At 38.9% G+C, this 25,992-nt stretch overlaps 1 protein-coding gene across 5 annotated transcripts in view; it reads right to left on the bottom strand.

The window, feature by feature from the left end:
- The window catches only part of JAKMIP1 (janus kinase and microtubule interacting protein 1), a 230,294-nt gene extending 218,720 nt beyond the window's left edge, over positions 1-11,574 (bottom strand). For 4 of the 5 annotated variants that reach the window (XM_071808566.1, XM_065836054.2, XM_071808567.1 and 1 more), the window contains exon 1: positions 11,419-11,574. The gene's annotated coding sequence lies outside the window, so the exon portion shown is untranslated. Of the gene's footprint in view, positions 1-8,735; positions 8,856-11,418 lie in introns of all 5 variants that reach the window. The other variant, XM_071808565.1, reaches the window with a different exon arrangement.
- Positions 11,575-25,992: the final 14,418 nt, after the last annotated feature.

Raw genomic sequence — 25,992 nt, 5'->3', positions numbered from 1 at the left:
TCACAGATCTAGAGCTGGCTTTGAACTTCAGCTTGCCAGAGTTATAGCTTAAAGCTTCATTTTCAGATCTGCATAGGTACTAACCAACCCAGTTTGAAGCCGAGACAACAGCACCAAGAGCTGACAGTCTTCAGTGCCACTCTACAGTTGTATATGCCTGTATTTCCCGTAACTCATTTCCCACATTCCTCTTGGGCTCAGCTATTCATTAGTCTATATGGATTTAAACACCATTTAAGTCTTCAGCGACATGACTGGCACCATTTCTGCAACACCCTGCTCATGTAAGTCAAACAACCCTACATAATATCATCCTGCATTGCACTAGCTGACCAAAGTATCACAGTATATATTGCTCCAACGTGATCTAGAAGCTTTGATACATCACAGAAGATGATGCTTGGATATGCCAGGAAATTGCCTCAAGTTGCTCCAGGGAAGGTTTAAATCAGTTATTAGGAAAAATTTCTTCACTGAGAGGGTTATCAAGCACTGGAACAGGTTGCCCAGGGAAGTGGTTGAGTCACCATCCCTGGAGGCATTTAAAAGACATGCAGATGAGGTACTTAGGGACATGGTTTAGTGGTGGACCTGGCAGTGCTATGTTTACAGCTGGACTAAATGATCTTAAATGTCTTTTCCAACCTAAGTGATTCTATTATTCTATGCTTTAAAAATCTCTGAAGAGATGAAAACTCCATAATGGATGGGATGAAGTCTCTGTAAACGGATGTCAAGCTAGAGAGGATCTGTTCTTCTACAGCTGACTCTAATTCGAAGGGAACAGAAGAGGCACTAGAAGAGACCTTGCTGGCAAGGAGAGAGGGGAAGGAACTAACCAGAGGATGTGCAGTCAGAGAAGTGTGAGTGCGTGTGCAGGGCCATGTTTCAAAGAGAAACAGTTTTGCTGTCAACAAAACACATCTCAGCTGAGCATACTGAAAATATTTACCTGAAAAAAGAGGAAACATATCAGGAACTACTACTACTTCACAGTTTTGCACAGAGGGGAAATTGTCAATAGTCTGTGAAGGCTTGTCCAGGAATTTCAACACATGCGTTACAAGCCATGTCTCTGCTCTTGACATTTTGTTTAAACATCCTGCAATACAATTTTATGTGCTACCCCAGAGAAGTCACAAGACAGCAAAGTCCAGCTTATTTCAGGTCTCCAAGTTGCTATAAAGTTAAAATCCATATGGAAAAGAGGTCTGTGGTTTTGTTCAATGGATTCAGAACACAATCAGGTGGACTCCCATCCTCCACAAAATGTAAATTAGAATGAAACATTTATAATTTCTGTAACAGCAGCTTGTACAAAGAAAAAATGTGAGATTTTATTTTCCTGGAGTGACATATGTGCTGTCTGCATAGCAAGTTACAGTGAGGACAGCAATGGTCATGATCATGTTCCAATGGTGTCTGCATGCAGTACCTCCATCTAGCACATGACACGCAGTGTTTCCACCAAACACCTTGGGGCCAAGAACAGTTTCACAAGCCTATCAGAAATTAACAAGAAAGTTCTCAAAACATGAAGAAAGACAATCTAATATGTTATTTGGAGAAAGTTAAAACCTATTTGCTTAAAACAGGTAAAAACCTTAGCACCTAACACACAACATCTGAGGATTTCCACACTGAGACTCATGAAGAAGACTCTATGCTTAGTTGACAACCAAAATATCAGCATTATTCTTTGCTGCTTATGTGCTCCATGCAACATGTAAGCTGCAGGTACACACATTTCTGATGGGGTCACTCAAAGACCAGCCTCAACACCTACTTCCTTCATTGGTACAGTAGCCAGGAGCACCACCTTTGAAACTGATTGCAGCCTTGCACCAAAAGCGGGCTTTCCAATACTGAACTGGAGGTTCACAGACCTGGTAGTGAAAACTACAGGTTCACTAAACCATCACTCATGGGGCAATAGTAACTGCCGTCTTTATTGCCATAGCCACCTCACTGGGATATTCCAGCATTGCGAGAATCAGGAAAATGTTGCATGTATACATTGTAAGAATTCTCCTGCTTCAAATGCACAGCCATCTCTTGGCACCCAAAATCTACTAGGCACTGCAGTGCAGTGAGCATACACTGCCTGTCCTGCACCCAAAATGTCAGTCTATCAAGAATCTACAGCAATTCTCAATAGTGGAAAAAATCACATAGCCAGTAACTCTGCTCTGCCAAGCTAGCGTACAGGAGTTCCCTCTGTGAACTGTCAACACCTCCAAGGTTCAGAAACAAGCATAGAATTGCCTTCTACACATATTACCCCCTTCTAGAGAACTTCATGCAGGCCTGAGGTCTGCCACCAAACAGAACAAACAGAGGGCACACGCAGATTCAAGTCAAACATGTTGGTGGATTGAGAATATTGCTCACCAGAAACACTGAAGCTTACTGACAAAATGCTAAGAAATAAGTTCTAGAGCAGTTCAAATGAGAAGGGCTTCGCTCTTGAACCTGAATTGACAACAAAACTAAGCACAAGCAACCAAGTCCTAGCAAACACAGGGATGGATCACTTGAAGTTTTGTGACATTAGTGTTCCCAGGCAGATTTAATGAGTCTCAGAACTACCATACACCTTAACAGAATTTATTCATGTTCTAATTCACTAATGTCCTGAGTTACCTTTATATCAGGGAGAAGGTCTGTGCATCTCTTCAATTGCTAAAGTTTTGGACTGTGGTCCCAAGATCATATTTGTCTATCAAAACACATACAAGCACTCACATTCCCACTTCTCAGGGCAAGATTCACCATTGTGCTGTGGGCCATTCTAAAAGCTGAAAAAAATCCTAGTTTTTAGACTTTACTTCGGATTAAAGAAGGATATATATATGTATTCAACCCCCCCCTAAAACTGTACCAGCTCTTACCATGTACGGAGGTAAGGCTGTTGGTCATGGTCACAATAAATTTAACTACTACAGCCAACCTGTCCACCTAGACTATTTGTTATTTACATCCAGTGTAAATCCAGAACACGTGCAATAAAGTTGATGGATGGATGTATGGATGATGGACCCATGTTATGCGGACTGTAGCTGAGATCAGAATCAAACTAGTCAATAACAATAGGGTTCAATAACAATAACAAGAGGATTCTTATTTTTTTATCTAAAAGCAACAACCATTGCAGGAGAGAACCCACAACATGTGTATCTCCTGTGAGGTGCTGTGTATCTCAGGCAATATAAAACAAAACAGAAAAGAAATAGTCTGTGTAATTCAAGAGCTCATCAAAAATATGAGTTTCCCATTGCACAGCACCATTATGAAAGAAGAAATCTAAGCCTTAAATTAACAATTCCTTCCCCATACTAAAAAAAAAAAAAAAGTAGAAAATGACATGGCTTAAACTGTGCAGAACATCCATTCCTCCATCATGAAAAAGCAAATAGCAAGATAAGAACACGTAGCATTTTGCCATCAACAAACTGCCTACATAAACACCCACTCTTTCTTATTTTTTCTGTAGCATACTCTTTTAACTCATCTCCTTCTGCATCTTTCTCACAATTATTGACTTACCTACTTTCTGCAGAGATTCTTCAGGCTTGTTTTCACAAGAAAACTGACCATGGAAATAGTTATTCTCTTACAGTCATTTTAATTTTCCCCTCTCGCACTGTATTTATATACCAATAAAATAATTTCCCTGAGAAACAGAGAGGTTATTCCAGAGTATCTGAAATCTGAAATAACTAGAGCAGGAGGATTATTCTGCGGATCTAAGCTTCATGCTGTGATAGATTCACGCATTGGGTCCCACCTCCCGGGAAGGAGCTGGCAATTACTGCATTCCAGTGCAGGCCCATGGATTTTTTCCAGCTCCCTTACTCCACATGCCAGTTACAGCTGATTGTGGCAGCTGAACCACTATTGCAGGTTTGCATCAGATGCACAAGAGCTAGACACACTAGATGTGAAAAAGCAAACCTGGGGTACATTTTTTTTTCTGCAGATAAGAATCATTGTTCTTGGCAATAATGATATTTATGGTTCTGCTTTTCAACATCCGACAGGATTTTAGATTTGCAGATCTAAATCTGCAAGAAATACACAGTATGTATTACCTACAGTGATATGGGGACATGCCCTTAAAAATTTTTAGATATTCTTTTGCTTTGTGTGAGGCATCAGCAATTCATTAGAAACCTATGTTGCTTTTGTGCTCTTTGAAGGATTAGCTTCTCTCACTGCCTGGACAGTATAGATATCAAGTACACTAAGTACTCTGATTAGAGCTGAAACACTGTTTAAATCAGAGATATCTCCAATACATCACCTCATACAGTACAACCTGGCATTATTATGAAATTATACTATAGTGCTAGTGTGCAGGTATCATCTGTTTCATCTAGTTCATCAGATATACTGTCTCCACAAACATATTTATTTCTATGTTAATCCTTGAAGTATTTTCTGAGTGCACATTTGTGAACACACACAAAAACTCTCTGCATTTACTGTTTTTTACTCTTAGAAACCACTGCTTTGTTATCTAATAGCTAGATTCCTAGTAGCTAGCTAAATAGACTAAATCTAGCTCAGATATATCTAACCATGGCTGTGATCATGTTTCCCCACTGTGTTGCAGAAATAACCATCTATCTTATAGCCTAGAAGTCATCAAAATCTTCAAAACCCAACATATACACAAAGAATTTGTTATTAACACAAAGGCACGGTTGGTACCACTAGCTGAATTCAGGAAAGCTTTGTTTGTTTGTTTGTTTGTTTCCCTGCAAGAGGTAGTAGTAGCCCTGACTTCTCAGCTGGTAGAATGTAGAATCTACAATATCCTTAGAACTGTCATGCATTATGGCAATCCTTTCAAAACAAACCAAAGAAACCAACCAAACCAAACAAAACATTCATAATGAGATATAATGAGATGTCAGGAATAAAAGAAATGGCAAAAATATATGCATTTTTCAAGGTAACTCATAGCAGAGAATACAAGTTAATGCCATTCAACAGTGAAACTCATTTAAAAATACAAAAAGATTCATCTAACCTTCCCATTCAAATATATATATCTTGAGTTCTTGAGCAGGAGGTTCATCTTTGAGAGTTCAACCTTTCTTACAAAAGCAGTTTGAAATTGGTCAACAAATACAAATATTAGTCATAGGGGACTAAGAGACAGCAGAAGCATTTAAGCCTCATTTCCACAGGAAGCCAGGCTACAGCAAATGTAATTAAAGTTTTTAGTAAGAGTTTGCCATTTTACTAAAAGACTCAGAATTACTAGAACAGACACTGAGTGTTGGGGCACAGCATCCCACCCTCCCTCCCCACATGGTAGTGGCCAGCGCCTCATGCAAAAGCTAATAGGATTATTATCTTCTAGTAGGATTATGCTGCACAGAGAAGCTGAAGTCTGCCTTTTTGAGAAATAAGTCCATCATCCTTATTGGTCAGCTGAATTATTTTCTTTTGCCATGGCACAGATAGGTTTTCATTCTGATCTTTCTTAAAATGGGTAGTCTAAAAGAACATCAATACAAGAAGCTGGGATAAAATGCACTTACAAATCTTTTTCTTTTTTTTTTTTTTCTCCTGGTTTAAGAAATAGAGAGTCCAGGAAGGAAAATGAGGGGAAAAAGTACTGGATTCTTCCTTAATAAATAAAGGTCTGCTACACTAAATTAGCAAGAGTATAATTGTACTATAGTCTATACCTAACAACATAATGAATGATGAGACATGATCTGTTCTATAGGAAATACCAAGGTGTGACTCAGAGTAGATCAACATAAGGTAAATACATTGTGAAAGTGATGCTTTACACCTTGATAGGAAAAAAAGTTGTGTTTTGGGGGTTTCATCTCCCATTTCTAAGTAATTTAGAGAAGCAACACATCACAATGCACTCTCCATCCTGGTAGAGACCACAGTGTGTTTACATCCAGATAGCATAGGAAGAACTATCTGAAGGAATTACTCCAAAATCATAGAAATACTTGCAGCTTAGACACTTAGAATAACTGTCTCATGAAGTATAAAATTTGCTGCAGAAACATGTCCTGCCTGATTAGACTCAGTATACAAGTGCATCACATTGCCACAAGTATTTATAAAGGTGGAGAACAAGCTTTTTCAAAGAGTTAGTAGTCAACAAGAAAACAAGGCTTGTCCCTTTGGATGCAGTTCAAATGCAAGCCAGTAATAACAAGTACAAAATATTTGTCAATTTCTTAACATAAGTAGAACCATTATGGTGTAGTAAATAAACAGTTACTAGGTGCTGGACACTCCTCTAGATAGAAAACAGAAAAATAAAATCAAATCTCAGCCTCATAATCACCAACATTTTGCAAAGTCGTATTAAAATTGGTCTACATTAGATAGATAAGATATTCTTCATTCTGATCATTAAAGACATAAGAAGAATCCAAGGAAGATGGCTCCACAGTGGGTCACTCTTATTCTCACTATAAAATACTAATAACAATAATATACTTCAATTTCAATTACACCAACATGCCACTTGGCTCACTTCATCTTAAAATAAATAGAATTTGAGTGCATTATACCCACAGGGAAAAAAAAATATCACTTCCTCACCTGCACAGTGAAGTCAAAGCAACGAGATAAGCAGACAGTGCCCATAATGATGGTTGACAACCATGGTTACCTTAGCTAAAGGGATACCATTTATCGAGGTTACACCCAGGAAGCCATGCCTTTCATCTGCAGCACATGCTTAACCTTGCTGCTAAATCAAAAGTGAAAGTGCCAAATACAGCGGGGTGGCACTAATGACACTTCCGTACTGAATGGAAAGGTAACAGCTCCCATAAGAGCAACTAAAAACGTTCAACACTGATGTCTCATCAAAGACAACTGAAATGGAGGATAACTGTCAGTTATCCAAGAGGATGAAAGTAAGTCAAAATGGCACCAAAAAAATTAAAAAAAAAAGCCCATACTTTCTGAAACAGCTCCCCTTTTCCTTGCTTTCAAGATGAGGTGCTAGAGAATGGGTAAAATACTGTTAAGGTGGACCGAAAACAAGAAGAAAACAGCAGAAAACATCAGAGTTACGAGAGACATCTTGGTCCTCCTACAGTTGTGGCTATGTCCGGCATTTAGCAGGGAACAAATAAGCAACACAGAAACAAATACATATTGAGCTGATAATATAAATAGTTTCCTTCTTAATTTTACACTGATTACAGAACACCAGCTCATAGACTAAATATATAGTTTTTTTAAAAAACATCTGCAAGAAACAAAACAAGTAATATTTACATCCAAGTTCTCTCGTCATTGTCAAAATAAAATGGAGATGCTCTTCAACCATCTTCCACTAAAAACAAAGCAAAACCAAAGCAAAGCAAACCAATGTAGACTGTGCTTTTTGAGGACATAACCAATATATAACCATGTATTCACCCTTTCTAAACATCTCATGATTTCAGTGATTTTTGCTTAACTTTCAGACTTTCACCTTTAGAAACTGGTTTCAGTTAATCAGGTTTATTCCCCATGTCACCAGGACAGCACTAAAACAACTACACGTGTGTATATCCTTATATATCCATCTGCTGTCTGACTTAAACTAACAGCTGCAAATGGAAGCTGCAGGTGGGAGCTTCCCAAATACATTTGGTTCTTCCTTTGCATTTACAAATTTGTTTGATAGCATATATGGTAAAGAAAGAATGCATCAACTTCAAAGATAGTTAGAGAATGAAGTGACAGATCTATGAGCCTGGCATTGGGCTGAGGGGAAAAGAAGTAGTCCTCATCTGTCATAGCACAGAGCAGAAGTTTCTCTTAAGCTGCCATTCTTATTAGATTAAAGCAGAGATGGAATATTGCAAGTAAGGAAGTAATCAATTTGAAGTTTTAGTGGTCTCAAAGAAAGGTCTACAAAAGCATTCCATGTGCTTTAAAACAAACAAAAAAAAAAAACAACAACCAAACCACAAACTATTATTTATAATAATGTGAATAAAAGTATCACTGAAAAAGAATTAATTAAAATTGAGCTTAAACTACTATGGTTCCATTTTCATAGACTCATAGAGTTTCAGCTGGAAGGGACCTTGAAAAGTCATCTTGTCCACCCGCCCTGAAGTGGGCAGGGACATCTTCAACTGGATCAAGTTTCCCCATTGAGAATGAATCTATACCATTTTTCTTGAACTACTGTAGATATTTTCCCTATTACTGAAGTTAGGGCTAATAAAGTTTTATATTACAAAAAATTTTACCAAAAATTAAAAAGAAGATACAAAATTTGCATATGGGATAAGCCTTCCCAAAACGAAAATAAAAGCACTTTTTTTAGAAAGTGAGTTGTCCAAGTTGTTTTATTTCCACATGTGAATAAACTATGAAACAACAACTATGAAACTGATTTTCTTGAGTAATGTAGAGTAACGTTGGAATAAGTACCATAAATCAGCAACTCTTCTAAACATGGACCTTTTTTTAATGGAAAATGAAAGACATGGAATGGGTTTGTTCATATCAGTACATAGAGCTGCAATTAAGGCTGCATATTGTCCCTTCAAAATGAAGCAAAATACAGTTAATGAAAGTTGAGAGAAAAGGAAAAAAAGTCAGGACTACAGACAAGAACATGAGGAAGGATTTAATGGTTTGTTTTCTTGATAGCAGAGCAACTTTAGGTCAAAATTAATAAATGAATAGATAAATTGAAATGTAATAATCTTCTATACAAAGAAGCAATCCAGTCTCACCTTCTTCACTATTTTATGTTTCCAACATATATTTCTGTCAACTCCAGCTGGCCTTACATTGTCCAGAAATGTGCCTCAGGCCCATTTATTTCCTCAATGTACTTGCCACTCCTGTATCTCCTGTTTTTTATCAGTGTAATCAAAATGTTCAACAGAAAAAAAAAAGTGTAAGTGAAAATAACTATAAACATTTGAACAGATAATATTTAAAAGCAGAAACTGACAGCAGACCTCAGATAAACTGTGGTGGTGCTGGAGGAAACCTCAAATGCACATTAGCAGGGACAAAAATAAAGTAATTATAGGAAACAAAAAGCAGACTTGAATGAGAAGGACCGCTAAGAGAAAAAGCGTGATGAGGAAACTATTCTATCACTGTGTATTGAGATTAACAATTTAACATAGCACACCTCTTCAAATGCAAGACTTATTTTTACTTCAGGATCAAACCATGGCCTCTTTTAAGCGTATTTCCAACACTTAGGTTCCCACAACAGCAATCTTAGACACTAAAGGCACCTATATAAATAAGTGGAGAGTGAGCATTACTCCAAACACTAAAAACAAAACAAAACAAACCCAACAGCACTTTATCTGCATGCAAAACAAACATGTTGGGCAAATCTCTATACTAATGGCTTCTTAAAAACACTAATCTCTTCAGTAGCAGGCTTAAGCTCCAAGGCTTCACTGAAGGAGTCCTAGGGGGCAGCCTCCTTAAACATGTAGAGGATCCTCCCTGACATTAGTCCCTCCACCTCTTCTAGAGCATCCAAGATTCTTGGTCCTTCTCTTGAAAACTCCAACATAGGGACTGAATTCACATTAGCATTCACACGACATGCACCCCTCCAAAAAACAAAAACCCCAAATTCAAAAAGACCTCACGCTACCTCAGGTGCAAGAAAGAAGGTCATCACAGTGGACCAAGAAATACAAACCAGAAACAGCAGAGACTGAAAGCAAATGCTTTAAGTCCTACAGAATACCACAGCTCCTGTGTTACAATAACTAATTCTAGCATTAGTAATAGTAAAGCATGCATATTTTCAATGCAGAACAAAAGCACCATCTCAAAAGATAATGAGGCAGAATTTAAAGTCTTCATAAAAGCCTTCCTGCCTAAATGCACCATGAATTACTGTGTCTTTACAATCAGAAAACACTTATTTTCAGCAGGCTTTGGAAAACCAATACAAAGCGTATTCACCCCAGTCAGATAAAACCTGCAACAGAAACTGGCATCTCAGAGATGAAACACACAAGACCCTAATAAGCATTACAGAATCCCCTTCCTGCATGAGTACATATGCACATCATGCTTACTGTCAGCGAGGCCAATCATGTAAGAAAAGATATTACTGTCTATATATGATGGGTCCTAAGCATAGAGCAAAAGGGAGCAAAAGAAACCTTGAAATTAATTGGGACTCACTCTCTTCCCCCTTACCAAATTTGTTAGAATTTCCTTCTAATAAACCTGTGCATTTTTAAATAAAATAATCAATGCCATCTGTTTAAATTAACATCATTTCTTTGGATTGTTCGATTAAACAGTGTACGACACACAAGTCATCTATCAGGCTAGTAATATATGACTGATAATCCGTAAATAGCTAACAAAAATAATTATTGCTTGTTTGTTAAACCTGTGATCACTCCGCCCTCTCTCTAAATGCAAATCTGCAGTGACTTACAGGCCTGACGGCTTCTTTAAGGGCTGAGGTAAAGAACTTTTTCTCAAAATCTCACACATTCACTTAATGGGAAGCTAATAAACAAAAATTACACTTCATGCAGATATTCCTCTCATCCAGCCCCCCCCTCCCAAGAGTGATCTGTTCTGTAGTGTTGCCATAGAAAATGGAAAGGAAGCCTCCAATTAGGGAAGAGGTCACTCTTAAGCAGAGTTATTATGTAAATATCAGCCAGCCAGTACCCTGAAAAGGAAAAAAAGAAAAAAAAAAAAAGAAAAAAAAAAAGCCTCATCCTGCAAGCCCTCCAAGGGCAGGCCTCAGCTTTGCTCTTGGAAAATCCATACCAGCAGGACACGGCTTGCAAGAGCAGGTCTAAGCCCCGCAGGTTCTGCCAGTGACACCCGCCTTAACCCCAGGTAAAGCCCAGGAGGAGGGAAGGGCGACGGGGCCCCGGCCGGGGGACCGGGATGCGCCGCACCGTTATCCCACCCTCCCGCAGGTACCGGCGGCTGCAGGACCGGCCGCGGGGAGGCCGGCAAGGATGGGTGAGTTCGGGTGGGGTCGAAGGGTTCGTGCCCCCCGCAGCCGTGCGATCCGGAGCTCTCCCTTCCACACCGCGGCCGCGCCCCGGCTCGTTGATGGCTGCTGGGGAGTTGCGGGAGGACCAGGGCAGGCGGGGAACCCGGCCCAGTTGGCCCCCTCGGTGGGCAGGAGCCGCCTCTCCCCGCCTGCGGACAGGCTGCGCCGAGCCCCGCCAAAGACCGGCCGCCCTTTCCAAGGCTTCCTCGCACAGAGGGGCGAGCGCAGACGACAACGGCCTCGCCCCACCCTGGGCTGCACTTTTTCCCCTCGGGCGCCTCACACCATCAAAGTCTCCGAACCCGGCAGCATCCTCCATCCATCCATCCATCCTCCCTTCCTCCCCCACCCTCTCCTCCGCGCCGCCCCCGCGTCACCCGCTCGTGCCTCCCGCCGCCGCTACTCACCCACGCCGTAACCGGCAACCGCGACAGCGCCCCGCCAAGCCCTTGCCCCGATTCTTCCTGGGAGGGACCGGCTGGCGCGATGCGGACGAAGCGCCGACGCACCGCCAGCAGCCGCACCTCGCTGCCGGCGCCGGGCTCCCTCCCCAGCTGTCACCGGCGGCCCGCCCCCGCGACGCGGCGGCCCCGAGCGCTCCCGCAGCCCCGCCCCGAGCGGGCGGGAACCCCCGCGGCCGCCGCGGAGAACCCAGAGCGGCGGGCGCTGCGACCTCAACCTCGGCAGGTGGCCCGGAGCCCCGCTCCTGCTCCGAGAACCGCCCTCCCGCGCCGATGTAAGCGGAGTGCCCAGAAGTTACGGCCGCTCCAGTGGTCTATGTGTAACAACCCCCTTACTCGGCTTGCGACCTCGGTAGAGGTGGACCCGTGCGCGTTAAGAATAGAGTGCTGAGAAGGATTTATCAATTTGATTTTTTTATCTTACGCTGTACCATGGAACACAAGAATTGGACGCGGAGTTGTCAGATTAACTCAACTGTTAGCACCCGCTATCTGTGTCAGACGGCTGTAAACCCTAATACCATTTAAAACTTCATCATTTTGTTAGAATGGAACAGAATAGCTGCATGAGGCTCTCGGGCCTGGGCTTTGCTTGCAGGTTTCAAACCACACTGCCTCTTCTGCCCTGCCATACATTGGCTTTTAACGTGCCTGTACTAAAACGGAGTTGGCAACTATATTTCTGTTGATCCAGATTCACTAGAAAAGCATTTCAGATAGTTAAATACAAAGACCTCAGGGAGTTGGAATGGTCATGATAATTAGCTTAATGTTATGTTGATGGCTAATGCAGTATTTGTGTAATGGGCCCGGTATCAAAGAGAAAATAAGCAATATTGACGTTGTACTTGTTGTTTTGTTTTGTTGGTTTGGGGTTTTGATCGTTTTTTTTGAGTAGTTGCTGCTGGGGTACTAAGTTTATACTTAGTTTCAGAAGACAAGATGGATATGGGAAAAAAGCTAGATAGATTTGAAAGAAGAACCACAAACAAGAAACGTTCATCAGTCTTGAAACATGCTCAAAGAAGTAGGTTTGTGAGTTTCACCAGAAATAACGGCTGGGGGCTGCAACAGTGACAGAAATTTGATAACGGGACACTTCAGTCTAGCAGATAAAACCATACTATTGATGGCCAAACTGAATGCTTCAAATCCAATTTTGAAGTGGCACACATAGTTTAACAGTAAAGCTAAATAAACAGTCAGAACAGCCTTTTCAGACCAAAAGGGAACATGCATTTCTGGGCAGTGTGAAGCAGCATTTAAACAAATCTCTTTCCCAAGGGAGATATTTCAAAGAGGAGCTGAAAGAATTCTTGTAAGCCTGAAAGTTTTTCCTTCATATAAGAAATGCTGGTTTTGATTTTAAAATCAATAAGAATTGAATGTCCCAGTCAGTGTTAATTATTCCATATAGTTTATTTGTTGCATTTTTCAAGACAATTTCAGGTATAAATGTTTGATGTATATGCTCTTAATAAATGTTAACGCATTTATTAGTGGCTCTGTTCCAAGTCCAGATTAATGAAACCATAATAAGCAGCTTTGTACGCTTTAGCCACTATCTAACTGTTTTTTACAGGAACACGAATTTTGAGCCTTAGTTCTGGCCCTGGTCAGAGAGAGAGAGGAAATTCAAGCGCTTAAATAATATATGCATGACCTTATATTAGTGTTGTGTCCTGTGCAAGGACACAGTGTTGTGTTCTGAAGAAAGGCATGATGTTCTGTATAGGATTTGCGTATAACGGGCTGGCGCATAGGGTTGGTACATGCAAATAATGTTCTGAGATTATTAAATAATTTTTGCTTGAAAGTACTTAAAATAAATAAGAAGATGAAATGTATAACTTAGCTAGCACTTTGTTTCTCAGTATTTTTCATTAATAAAAGTGTTAGAGCTTTTTTAAATTTACATAAACTAAGGTTTAATGTAAAAGTATGGTTAGGTGACCATGTTCTCGTCTGCACAAAGTCAAAAAGATCAGCCTCCTGTCAGACGTGGCTCTATAAAGTGCTGTTCCCTTTAGCTGGAGAGCAACCTTCACTTCATGAACCCTGGAGAGTGTGCAGTTCGATAGCCACAGGAGCTGAGGGACCCTTTGCACTGTCTGTGCTGCACAGATGTACTGTAAAGATGTTCTCATCTGCAAAGAACCAGTGCTACCAATGAACATGGAATATCCAAGAGCCTAGCATAATGAGTGAAAGATTTTAAATCTGATCAGTTTCCTTCTTTGTTTGTTTGTTTATATCAGCATTGTATCTTACTGGAAGAAAATGACTGGGTGCTCCAATACTTGCCCAAGTTCACACAGGAATTCTGTGGGTCACCCAGAAATTAATCCTGATATATCCTGGTAATTGTGGTGTTCCTGATAATGTGGGAGGCTGCTGAAAAACACACACAGAGTGCGCAGTAGCGAAATACAGAAGACTTCTGCAAAAGAAAAGAAACGTTTTGCCCAGTTAGGGGCTGATATATTGTTACTGTTTATTTGGCTATTGCATTACCAGCTTTCTAGCTCTGCTTTTAGTGATTAGTAAAGCAGACTGAAATATTGAATCTGAAAAATGCTACGTGAGACATCAGCAAGAAAATACCAAGCGCTGTTCTGAATCCCTCAAAATCAATGCAAATTCTTCATTTACTTCGGGAGGAATGGAATTGAGACTTAGAACTGATACTTTAAAAATGCATTTAAAATTTGTTGCTAATTTACAGCTATGTAGTTCAGAATTATAAGCATTTCAACTTTATTTTACTCAGGCTAAAGTAACTATATTCAGTAGAAAGCAAAATAGAATTCCAAGAACAGGCTATAATTGAAAGGTTAATCCATTTTTAATATTGATGTACTCATTGTTAAGACTTTTAAGCATGCGGACTAGCAGATGGATGTCAGAATCCTTGTTCTAAATTTGCCCTAACTTTTTAATCAGAATCAAAATCCCTTGTAAACAGTGGTGATCCTCCTGCTCAGTTAAAACTGAAGGCGTGAGAAGTTTTTAAAACTTCAGCTCTGAATAATTGTAATGCTTTCAGCTCTTGCATTCTTTTATGAAAAAAAAAAATCCTATAGCACTTTTGAAACTAATTTACACACAGAGGAGGAGATTATCTGCTGCTGTAAATGTAAAAGGATTGCATTGATCATCTTTTGTTATTGTTGTTGTTAGTATTGTTCTTGATATGATTATTATTATTACTATTATTATTTAGAAATCAGAAATACACATCTAAGGACAGATATATTTTTTTTACACAGTATGGTTTTTCCTATTGAAATGCAGCCATCTGCAGGCAACTATGTAATAGTGCGTAGCAACACTACCACAATTATGTATAATATATGGCCATATTTAAAACTTCTCACTGATCAGCACTGATTAATATTAATGTTAACACTGCTCAGGACAGGAAAGAAAAAATGAACTACTCTTATGGGGAACTTTAAGTAGACTGACTGTAATTAACCACTTTAAAGGATTTGGGCATGATCTTTTATGCGAATGACTTTTCTAGAAAAGTTGGATTCAAGACATTCATTTCAGAAAGCATGGGAGATTCAGAGTCATTGAAATGGAATGAGGTTTGTTCTTCTAAGTTATTGCAGCATTGTGAAACTTGCAGTGGAGTTTCATTTAAAACAGTAATGTTTTCATATTCATTTAAAATGTTTTTTAAATCCCATTTATTCAGATGCAAGGTTGCTGGGAAGAGCTGACCTGATTTTCTACAGTAGGTGAGATGTGTTTTGGTCAGAGAGCTGACCTGCTAAGTGTCTGCAGATGAGTTACCTGGGCTCCCACTCTCCACTGCAGGTAAATCTCTGTCAAGGCCACCTTGGCCCCAGAGCAGAGGTACTACTTACAAACCCCTAGAGAATGTCTTGCTGTGCAGTCATGTATAAAATTGATAGTGGCGTTAACATGCACAAAAAAAATCACCCACCATACTGTTGAATTTCAAAAGACAGAATTCGTATCTGCTGAACCAAAAGGGAATCTGGTGCTGGTGTCTGCAGCTCATAAGGTGGAACTGTAACTGGTGGGGGACACTGTTCAGTTTGACCAAAGCCAAAGCCACTACACCTGCCTGCAGCATCGTGCAAGTTAAATCCTTTCTATAACACGTATTTTGTCAGAAGCAAATCTTCTTTTACAAGTGTTAGAAACACTGATATGACAGGTTGTGGTATATTTTCTTGGAGATGTTCTTCCCTCTCTTAAACCCTATTAATGGGTTCTGCCTTAGATGGGTGTCGGTAGAATATCCAGGAATAGCATGTGTTACAAACATGTGCTTCTGATAGGGAATGCTTACGAAAGGAATCAGACTGCAATTAAAGAGTTGAAAGACGTTCTCCTCAAAATGTAATTTTAACAATCATGAGTTACATTTCTGTTTTGCACTGAGTGGATCATACAATATTCCTTTCTTTTGTGTATGGGCATGTGGCTGTATGGATATGTATGCACTTTTAGTATATTTTTGCACCTGGTTTTGAGAAGTCACTTTTTCCTTGGTAGAGGGGGAGAGTCTTCGGGGAATATACATACAGAAATTAGGATTTATTATAGGCTTTATATACAACAGACTTGGTTAAAAGCTGCTTTGTTGTGCAGTAACATATCAAATTAAAAATGACAAAATAAATAGATGAAGTTAATGACTATGCTGTGGAAGATGGGAATAAAGCATTTGACTCGTGCTAAAACAACGGGGAAACCTGAAGATTTACAGTATATTAACCCATGTTTGGTTGAAGATACTGTTACAGAAGTAGGCACTAGGGCTTTGGATGGCAATTGATTTCTAGTGCTACCTGCATAGTTCTCTGTAATGCATATGTTGAGATGATTAGCTGTAATAAAGAGAGGCTAGGGATTAAACGGTAAAAATAACTGCCATTATACTTCTTAGAAGGAATTCTCTGAGGATGTGAGCCTGTAGTTCACTGACGCCTGTTTTAGTACATAATTCAGCTATTCAGAGCTTTGTTGAAAAAGGCTGTGAAACACAGGTGTTAAAACCAGGAAAATTTGGTGGACCTTTTTTCTCTTCATGATTCTTATTGTTTCTTTTTAAGGATGAGCCATTTGATGGCCACTTTCTAAAGACAAGATCTTATATATTATCAACATATACAATATTATAATATGTTTGGCTACTCTAGGTTGTAGCATTCACGTAATAGAAACTTGAAGTGCAAAGGATAAAAGAAAACATACGTTATTAATCATCCAGATAATACCAGCATTTAATCATATTGAATATTTTAGTACTTCTACAGCAGTTTATGTGGTTACAAAGTAGATATGCTTTTGTTGTATCTATGTATTCAAAACTGCAGACAGTCAGGACTAAATACTAGGTTATGCATCATTTCAAAGGATAGCAGCTAGCTGAAAATGTTCATTAAGAAATACCACAGCTTCTGTTATGCACGCTGATGTAAATCTTCAATCAGTTTAGAAAAACAAGAAATATTTTACTTCTGTTTTGCAGATAACTGCAAGGTCTTTATTCTGGTGCATACTGAGGTATTCCCTCAGATGTACCTTTCTTATAGAATGAAAGAAAAAAAAATGTTAGCTGTCATGAAGATCATCTTTGTGAAGAAAGGATGATGGGGAAATGAACATATAGCCTGATAAATCCCTTCCCTTTTCCCTATTAAAAGAGAAGAGGATCCAAGTATTTGTGTATCTTTGGAACTAGGGTATAATTGAGCACAGGAGATGTGCCAGGTCTGCTGTTTCTCGCTAGAAAGCAGCTCTCTCTAACAACAGAGTAGGACTTTCAATCTTGAATGTGGTCTTTTCTTTAGAGGCAGAAATTGGGTAGGATCAGCTGCTAACCAAATGAGAAGACACTGGAATCAGTGAGTTATACCCTATGGAAGACGAAATGGGCACTTCATTACTCATCCCAGCGATGCTCTAGCATGATATTTGTCAGTGAAGATATCGAAATTGCTCCTGCATTACCATATTCTTTTAAATGCTCAAAGGCAAAATAACCAAAGTTTTCCTAGCTATCTGTAGATTTCTTTGTGGAGCTGTACCTTTCCTGCCCACTCCCAATGCATCAAAGTTGCTCAAAGTGAGGTTAAGATAACTAAAGGACATTTAAATTAAGAATTAAATTGGTCCTTTTTGTTGTTGTTGTTTAATCCAGTGCCCCATGAGTTTCTTGAAGGTTTATTTCTTCTTCCCACTCTGCTGTTGAAAGTTTTGTTTTGAAACCAGATGTCATCCTGAACATGTGTAAACAGCAGATCTCTTATTGTATGAAGATTAATTAACACAATAATTCATATATGTATGTCAACATAAGTAAAAAAAGACAGATGTATTGTGGGCTTTTAAATTGCTAATTGTGAATATTGCCAACCATCATGTTAGCTAAGCAATGTCTTGAGCAAGCAAAGTATTAGGCTGATCAGATATCCAAATTTAGCTCTTACTAAAATAAACAAGACTGGCTGATCAGTGGTCTCAGCTGTGTCCAGCAGAAAAACCTTTTTAGGTTAACTTAGTGAAATTAGCAGAAGTAGCAAATAATAATTGAATAATCTAAATATCATACGTTTTAAAAGTGCTGTATTGCAAAATTCATATGGAATTGAACATATATCAACATTCTGAAGCTTCTCAAGCCTTGTTTAAAAGAAGAGAGATTCATAAAGCAAATACCCTTTGTGGTAAGATGAGAAACTATTTACATTTGAAGAATAAAGGAATGTTGATAAAAATCTCAGAGATGGATGAAATTTTGATAGATCATCTGAACTATCTTGTTCTCCATGGCATTGTTCCTAATACCTGGATATTCCTTATAGAAGTTTCTGTTGCCTCCTCTTAAAAATGCTCTGATGATGATTGTACAGATGGTCTGTTTCAGTGTTCTTGTAAAGTTTTAATGTCTACTTTTCTGTGAGTTATGCTACCTGTTCTCTCTTGAGCACTAAAAGCATTCTCTTTGGAGAAGATTTTGCATATTTTGAAGTACCTTCTTTGCTAAGGTTGAAAGACTAATTTTTCCACCTTTTTCCTAAATTCCATCTAGGTTTTTGAGCCACCACTGTTCTCCTCTAGACTTTGTCCAGGTGATTCACTTTTTCTCCAAGTATAAACCTGGGTTTTGAAGTGTGGCAGCTGTGGCCTTACAATCCTGTGTAGTGAAAGGATTATCTCCTGTATGCCTCACATGCCATGATGGCACTTGCCTTTATCTGAAATAGAATGACATTCTTGATTTGCCATTTTTTTAATGTAATCCCCAAGGTACTGTATAGAATGACATTCTTGATTTGCCATTTTTTAATGTAATCCCCAATGTACTGCTACCTAGACAGTTATTCTTTGTCCTGTGTTGATTTCTTGATCTATCCTACTGTTGACCCATCCTAGATCATAGATTAGCTGTATAAAATGTAACATCCTGTATTTGTTCCTATTAAATTCCATCTTGTACTTGTTTCTGCCATCTATTGCAATCATTGTAATGGTAAAATAAGTGAAGAACTGTAGCAGATTGTCTTTGAAAGTGAAGAGTCATTTAGTTTAATTTTTTGTGGATGAATTCCAGCAGAGAGGTGAATCCTGCACTAGGATGGGGGAAGAAATAGTAGAGGATTGGGTTTGAATCTCTTCCAGTCCTGCGTTTGTGTGATCATGTAGTGATTTTTTCAGTAGTTTCCTTTGCGGTTAACAAAATCAGCAGGGAACTGACTGAAGCTCGGTAGTGAGCTGTGTGAAATGTACTTTGTTTGTTGTAAGCTATGTTGCTAAATTCTAATTCCATTGAGGAAGATATAATAGGTAATCTCCTTCCACGAAAAGTACATCTGACTCTTGCACTCAATACAGAATATAATGGTATCTTCTGATTAATATATTGGGAAAACCAAGGAAATGCAAACAGGGAACTGCAGATACTATCATATGTTGAAAAAGTGCTAGTATTCCTTTTATTTTTAGGAAAGTCAGAAGTACATAATTTATTTGTTCACCAGGAGCACTGTTTCTTGGAAGTGTATCTCAGAAATGTATCTTTTGTTATACCTGTGACTGATGCAAGTGCATTAAAACAATGGAGAGGAACAGAGGTGCATTAGCAGTGGAGATGAATAAATGGCACATGTTAAACGCCAGATAGCCAATATTACCTTGATGAGATTTTGTAAGCATTTACTTAAATATACATAGACCTAAGAAAAAGGATATAAGGAATACAAAGGTAAGAGGTTCAATATTAGGAGAGACCGCAATTACATTTCCCTTTGCAACCTACTCCTGTCTTTTTAGGTATATATGCTGTGGGTTTTACCCTTATTTGCATCCTATTTTCTTTGTCTTTGGATATTTTAAGTTTTTTGTGAAGGAATCACTGTTCTACATATCCGTTTGGCTTTGGGTTTTTTTTAGGAGGAGGGAGGTACAAAAAATCTGAAGTCACTACTGTAGTCCTTAATGTTTAATTCTGTACTCTTAGTATGAATAATTAAATAGGGACAGATGTAAGTATGAGTAAGTGCTTAACTACAAACATTAGGTTAATTTCTAGATGGTTTTTTGCTAGTGTTTAATATGCTGCAAATTTTGAAATGTTTCATCATACCTGGAGTGTTTGTGTGTCCGCAAGCTTGGATGGCCTTTTCTCCAATCATAATACTTCACCTAATAAACTCCCCCTAAATCTTCGCTGTATTTAACAATTCATAAGGTCCTTCAGAAAGGCTGTTAATGAGCTCTTGCATATAGAGAAACAGAGCAATAGAAAATGGCAAATGTGAGGCCTGAGGCAAGGCAGCAATTCAGTCCTGGTACCAGTCTCCCCAAAAAACTCAGTGCCTTTTCTTGTATGAGAAGAGCTGATGTGGCTCATTGAGCTCACTGCTCTGTCCTGCTTAAGTGGAATATGGATTTCCTGGCTGCTTTTCTTTACTCCGGTAGATTGATTTTTCATTTGCACTGTTCTCTGTTTATATGTCTCAGCTACAAATCTTCACCATATATTCAGGTAACTGTCAGGGTTTCCTTCCTCCTGGAGAAAGCATTTCACTCAAGATCTTTATGGCTTCTGATGACCCACCTTCTGTTCTTAGCCTATTCCAACCCTAGTTAGAGTATGTTTGAGCTCAGTTTAGAAGTGTTGCGTGCAAATCTGAGCAGATAAGAATACAACCCTGGTCCTTTCATTATGAAGAAAGAGACATCACTACAGAACAAAGCAGCTCAGACTGAAATTCTCAAGTAACTCCCTTCAATATTGACACAGAAAACTCCAAAGGGAAAAGAGGGGGATGAATGGTGTATCTCTAGAAACAAAGTTCCTTTATAACAGAGCTATGGGGGCTAGAAGTTAAACACAGCTTATCTTCTTTCATCCCCTGAGAGTGTCTGAGGCTGGAAAGTAACAGTATAAAGAGATGTCTGTAAATTTATGAAGTCAACCTGCAATGGGAGTTACCAAGCACAGACACCTGTATTAAATGCACTTGCAGAATCCTAGCACATAAAAAAATTGTTTCTTATCTGTAGAATCAGGATAAGCCAATAGTCTTAAAAGCATTACCCGTGTAGTTGTTTCTGTTGTTTCTGTTTGGTGCAGTCTCTCTGTAAACCTTGGTGGCAATTTTCCCCTTTCAGCAAATACTCTGTCTGAATTACTTGTTACTTGGCAGATAGTAGCTTCTAGCTTACCAAATACTTTTGGTCTTTAACATTCTCTTTCTTTTTTTTTTTTTTCTTTTTTTTCCATCTAGGCAGGGAATGCAACAATGACCTATTTTGTTGGACATATAAATGGTGAGGGGTGGGGTTGGTTTTGGGCTTTGTGTTTTATTTTTGGGGTTTTTTTCAGGTCTTTTCATAGACCAAGGGCACCCTATAGGAAAGCAGTACTCCGTAGAACTTCTCTTATAACATTTTAGTGATTTTTTTTTTCCTTTATGCAGGCTAAGGTGCCTAACTTGGCAGTGCATTTCATGCAATGACATGCATTATATCTATACTGTAGATCACAATTATTGTGTCCATCAAGTAGCTGGCATTTAGACCCCGTTGCTTTCAGTAGGTTCAATGAAGATTCACCAAATAGATCGGTAACTGGGGGGGGAAAAAAAAAAAAAAAAAAAGAGTTGAGAAACTTCCAGAGGGAACACCCTGTGTTTCAGTTTGTGCACATTGCCTCCTGGGCACCACTGAGAAGAGTCCGCCTTCTTTACATCCTTCCATCAGGTATTTATAAGCATTGATAAGATACCACTGAATCTTCTGTTCTCCAGGCTGAACCGCTTCAGTTCTTTCAGCTTCTCCTCATATCAAACATGTTCTGGTCACATCTTTTTGACTCTTCACTGGAGAACCCAAAGTTGGACCCAGCACTCCAGATGTGGCCTCACCAGTGCTGAGTAGAGGGGAAGGATCATCTCCCTCCACCTACCGGCAACACTTCTCCCAGTGCAGCCCAGGGTACCACAAACCACCTTTGCCTCAGCAGCTCATTGCTGGCTCGTGGGCGTATTGTGCACCACAGCCCCCAGGCCTCATTGTGCAAAGCTGCTTTTCATCCGGTTGGCCCCTGCTCTGTACTGGTTGGTGTGGGCTACTGGACCCCAGCATTTACTGGTTAGTGTGGTTATTCCTTCCCAAGTGCAAGACTTGATTCTACTTTCATAACATTTCAGTTTTTAGCTTTGCTTATTATTGCTATAATTTGTTTTAATCCTGGTACATTTATAAATAGGTCTAGGTATGCTATCAAGATTCCTTTAAAACATACAGGTTTATTTCTGTTCAGTGTTAAAAGAACCCATGGTATTACAATAATGATTCTTCTCCAGCACTGCTGGATATATACAAAATCTCCAGTGTTGGCCTTTATCTCTTCAAAACCAGAAAATTGTAACTGTATGAGTAGAAATGTAAAAAATAAATGATTAAAGGAAGGATTAAAAAAAATGGCATGCATGAAAAGAACAGAAGAGAAATAAAACTGTAATGCATGCCTTTTCAGATTCCAGGCTTCTTTAGTGTAGATTAAGTGTCTTTGCAGGTGTTTTATACAACTTTGGAGTGTGGGCTATCAAAACTGCTGTGTAACTTTCTATTCTGTTGCTAAATCTATCTGGTAATAGTAGGATTAGAAAGCTTTTGGACATGCATATTAAAAACTGTGTGAAAGGCAAATTTTGGCTTATAAAACAGAATGTGTAACCATGAATCTCTACAGCTGTAGAGAGGATCTATAGGTGTGAAGATGCGCTTTAACTTAGTATATGAGAAATAATTTGACTAAACATAGCCCTGCTATTTGGGAGGAAAAGAAAATGAAATATTAGAAGATGGATTGAGGGGTAGGGATTAAAAAGCATCTGTAGTACCGGGAAGCTTGCTAATTCCATAGGCAATAGCTCTTTCTGTATCACACTCCATCTGTAAGCAGGAAGTTGCTGGGGAAGGCTGTTCCTTAGTGGTTGCCGTCCATGAGGGCTCCTGCTCCCGTGATCTCCACCTTTTGCTGATCACATTGTTCTCACAGTGTCCGCCCTCCGGCCTAATTTGCTGGGAGTGCATGTTCCAGTGGCGAAGCGTTCCTCTGTATTGCTCTTTGTTTCTTATTGCTCAATTAAATCTGTTTCCATTTCAACCTATGAGTCTTTCCTCCTTTCCCTTTCCCTCCTCCTGGGGAAGGAAAAGGCCAGAGAGACCAGTTGTTATACTGTTTTAGCCACCACCCAGGGTTAAACAGTAACACCCAGTTACCAATGTAACACTTTTCATAGAAACAAAGAACTAATAATGGATTTTTGCATTTGCTGGATGATGGTTTTCAAGTCTGAACTACTGTGAAAGAAACAAATTAATATTAATTTTCTTGTACTGTCATTTATCTCCTCAAGCTAAGCAGCTTTTATTCAGTTTTAGGAATCAACATCTTATGGCTCTCAAGTTATTTAGAAATTCTTTTTAAAGAGTGAAATTTCAGACACATGTCTTAATGCTTCTTCAGTTTCATCTGCAAATACTGAATGATAATATGCCATTTTTCTGCAATGATTCTTCTCTTTTATTATGACCAAAGTTATAGCCACAAATCAAATTTAAGATGACAAAAGCCTTTAAGACCTTTTAAGACTTCTAAGAGCCTTCCTGTGAATTAATGACAGGCTGTTCAGAACAAGGAGAAAAGAAACTTAATGTCTTTTAATAGACTTCACTTATCTGATGTCTTTCTAAATTATCAGAAATATTCTCTCAGGTTGATTGGTTTTTCAAAGTGCAGTTGTTCAGGAGCATGATCTCAAATAGCGTATGTCCATGAAGGTGATTTCCCTTTCCTGCTTTCACAGTTGGACCCAAGATGCAGTCTATAGTGAATCAGTTATGATTTGCCTCACCAAACCTACAGTTTTCTTTCTTCTGGGGCAACTAAATTGCCAAGCAGTTATCAAATATTCTACTATCACAGGGCAATGTTAACTAAACAATTGTAAGAAGCTGTGTTCTGAAACAATAAAACACAGATATCTTTCTTACCAGTTGTCTCCCCATCTTCTGTTCTAGGAGGGTCTACGAAGCTCCCTGCCAGTTCTTCCTGCAGGCTTCTCTCTCTGGATTTCTCATCCCACCAAATATTGCTTGATCCCTACTAACTAATTTTGATCAGGAAATACCATTTCTGAAGAAATGGAGTAATTTTTAAAATATTCATGGCTCTTTCATATGCTTGTTGCCTTTTAAGCAGCTAAAATGTCTCTGTTTATAAAACTACTCAGTTCTTTCCAACTCCCAAATGTTTAAACAGTTTTTATTTGAGCCTGCAGGCTGATATCTGCCTGTCATTTGTTTGTTCACAATGTTTCTTTATGAGACTCTTGGTCTGAAACTGTTGCTGAATCCTCCTTTTCTTTACCCAGCCCCAACTTAAGCCAGTTTAACACATTAATACTGGAAAACTTAACATCTTGACAAGGCCAGGACATGTAGCATTCATATAGAGCAGGATCCACAGCCATATGTCACACTGACTGTTTGCATGCACACAAGGATGAACACAGCAGGGGTGTGCTGCCATCCTGAATATACCACCTCTCAGGTTCTAGGACATTTTGCAGATGTATGACTGTTATTTATCTCTTTTCCAAAGTCTTGCATTATTTTCCTCTTCCAAGGGTTTTACTGCACAACATTTTGTTGTACATTTCTAATCAAAACACCCAGAAAATTAACATATGGGGTAAAGTAAATCATAAGGGTCTATGGCTGTCTTAGACTCACCTAAGACTTACCTAAGCTTTATTTAACCGAGACTTTCAACCTAATTCTAGCAATAACGCAGGAATTCAGTCACATAAAGAGGAAAGAAGTGCATGAAACTCAAAGAGGATAAGTGCACGGATGAGAAGGTATGACAAAAATATTCCTATTGGAAATACCAGTTCACCTGGGGAAAAAAAAAAAAAACAACAGTCCGAGTCACAAATCCTTAATAAGAAACAGTAATACTAGAATGACCCAGAGCATACAGTAGAACAACTATGACCTCACAATACAGTAAGGAAAAAAGAAGTATTTATTGTGTACAGTGTGCCAAACCAAAGAATTTGCTGGTATCTGACTCAGCACTAATGGTGTGAGTATTTCCTGCACCCTGGGCAGCCCAAAATTCTGGTAAACCAAATACTGATGCATGAAGAACTGACTACAAAGAAAAAAAAAAATAGAATTAAGTTTTGCATGGAATTAGGATGAATGGGGCAAGAAATACATCCCAGAAATTACTAAAGAAAAGTATGAGAAAGATCAGTGCATCTCCACATAGTTTGTGCTACTGACACTCCGTCACTGGTGGCACTCAACAAAAGCAGCCTCCTGCTTTTTAGGCACCATTCCTGAAGAAGGATTGTAGTAGAAAAAATACTTTATTTGCATTAGAATACATCACTGAATAGTGTGAAAGAAAGGTAAAATTCAGGTATGTATGTAGTATTTCACTATGTCCTCTATGTCTTGTAGATGCCAACTATCAAATTACTATATCTAGATAAGGACATATATAAGAGTGCAGGACAGCGTGTTCTTGAGAGTGCGGTTGCACAGACTTTTTCTGTCTCTCTCTTTTTTTTTTTAATTTTTCCCACTGTGAAAAGTAATTTAGAGTTCTTCATCACCTTTTATTTCTGTTGAAGGATTTAATGTATAAAATTGTGCAGCTTTAGTGAAGAAAAATTTTGTCACAAGGAACAATGGTATCATTAAAAGGGAACAGCTGCTATTTATGACCTGTACCTGATCTGGTATACTGTGGGTTCTATTGACCCTCATCCAAAATTTGGCTGAAGATGTTTTTCTACACTTATTCTTAACTGTTTCGCATTCTAAAAAGTATTCCCAAAAAAAGGGAGGAAAAAAAGAAAGAAGTATTCTGTAAGTAAATTAAAAACATTAATGCAGCACCTCAGATTGGACAGCATTAGATCGATGATAATAAATGCCTGACTTCAG

Source organism: Patagioenas fasciata, chromosome 4 (assembly GCF_037038585.1).
Source record: "Patagioenas fasciata isolate bPatFas1 chromosome 4, bPatFas1.hap1, whole genome shotgun sequence".
Lineage (NCBI taxonomy): Eukaryota > Metazoa > Chordata > Aves > Columbiformes > Columbidae > Patagioenas > Patagioenas fasciata.
This window is presented reverse-complemented; position numbering and strand designations above follow the sequence as displayed.